This window comes from Caretta caretta, chromosome 1 (genome assembly GCF_965140235.1).
Source record: "Caretta caretta isolate rCarCar2 chromosome 1, rCarCar1.hap1, whole genome shotgun sequence".
NCBI classification, from domain to species: Eukaryota; Metazoa; Chordata; order Testudines; family Cheloniidae; genus Caretta; species Caretta caretta.
Genome location: NC_134206.1, coordinates 218,576,567 through 218,577,526, shown reverse-complemented (window position 1 = coordinate 218,577,526; position 960 = coordinate 218,576,567).

Sequence of the window (960 nt, the reverse complement as noted above, 5' to 3'; positions counted from 1 at the left end):
GGGAAAAGCTTGACAATGTGAAGCATGTGCACACCAAAGGCTCAGAAACCAGAAGCCAAAGAAAAAGAACCCAACATTTATTATTATTTTTTAATATCTCATGAATTTTAAAGTTGATCTCGTGATTTTTTGGGGGGAGGGCTGGACTAATTTTTTAACTTTTGGGGGTGGCAATGCTGCTGCAGCATGTGTAACTAGCTAGGTGACAATGGCATCTTTTACATATCTGTCTGCTGGGTCATTCTATTTTCTAATACTGCTGTCTATTTATTTTTCAGTACTCTGTGATAGAACTCCAGGTGGGTATCTCATAACACCTAGATGCTATGGTGATGGATGCTCCAGGATACATACAGAGATAATTTGAGCATTATGTTAAAGATATTCCCTTTGGACAGGGTTGTGTGTGTGTGTTTTGTCCAGTCACTTTTCACAGCAGACATCCCAAAACCTCATGATCAATCTTTTATGAATGGGCAGGTTCTAGAGCTTCAAGCAACCTATGTTGATTCTTGAATTTCATTCCTAGATAAAAGGGGAGGTTCTAGAAGTCAGGACCCTTTATAGTCTCCTTTTAAGCTATACTATGGAACAGAGTTCTGAAGCTTTGAAGACTCCAGCATTTAAAACTTCATATAGTATAAGGTCCAGGCTCTTTAAAATTTGAGGGCAACAATAAGGTAGAACTTTATTTTCGGCCTCTTTAGGACTTAATGGGCAAAGAAACGAAAACCTTTATAACTTTGTGGGTTCTGGGATCTAGAAACGTGGAACCTGAAGAGATTTTTGGGTTATGACCTGCGGTTGGATAGGCCTTGACGAGAAAGAGAAGCTAGTAGACTTAAAACTTTATGAGTTTGACAACTCGGACCATTTTAGAACTTAAGGAGCAAAAGTAGCTAGAATTGTTAGACGGTTCTGGCCGCAGCCTTTCTAAATAAGGAAGTAGGGCCAGTGCTA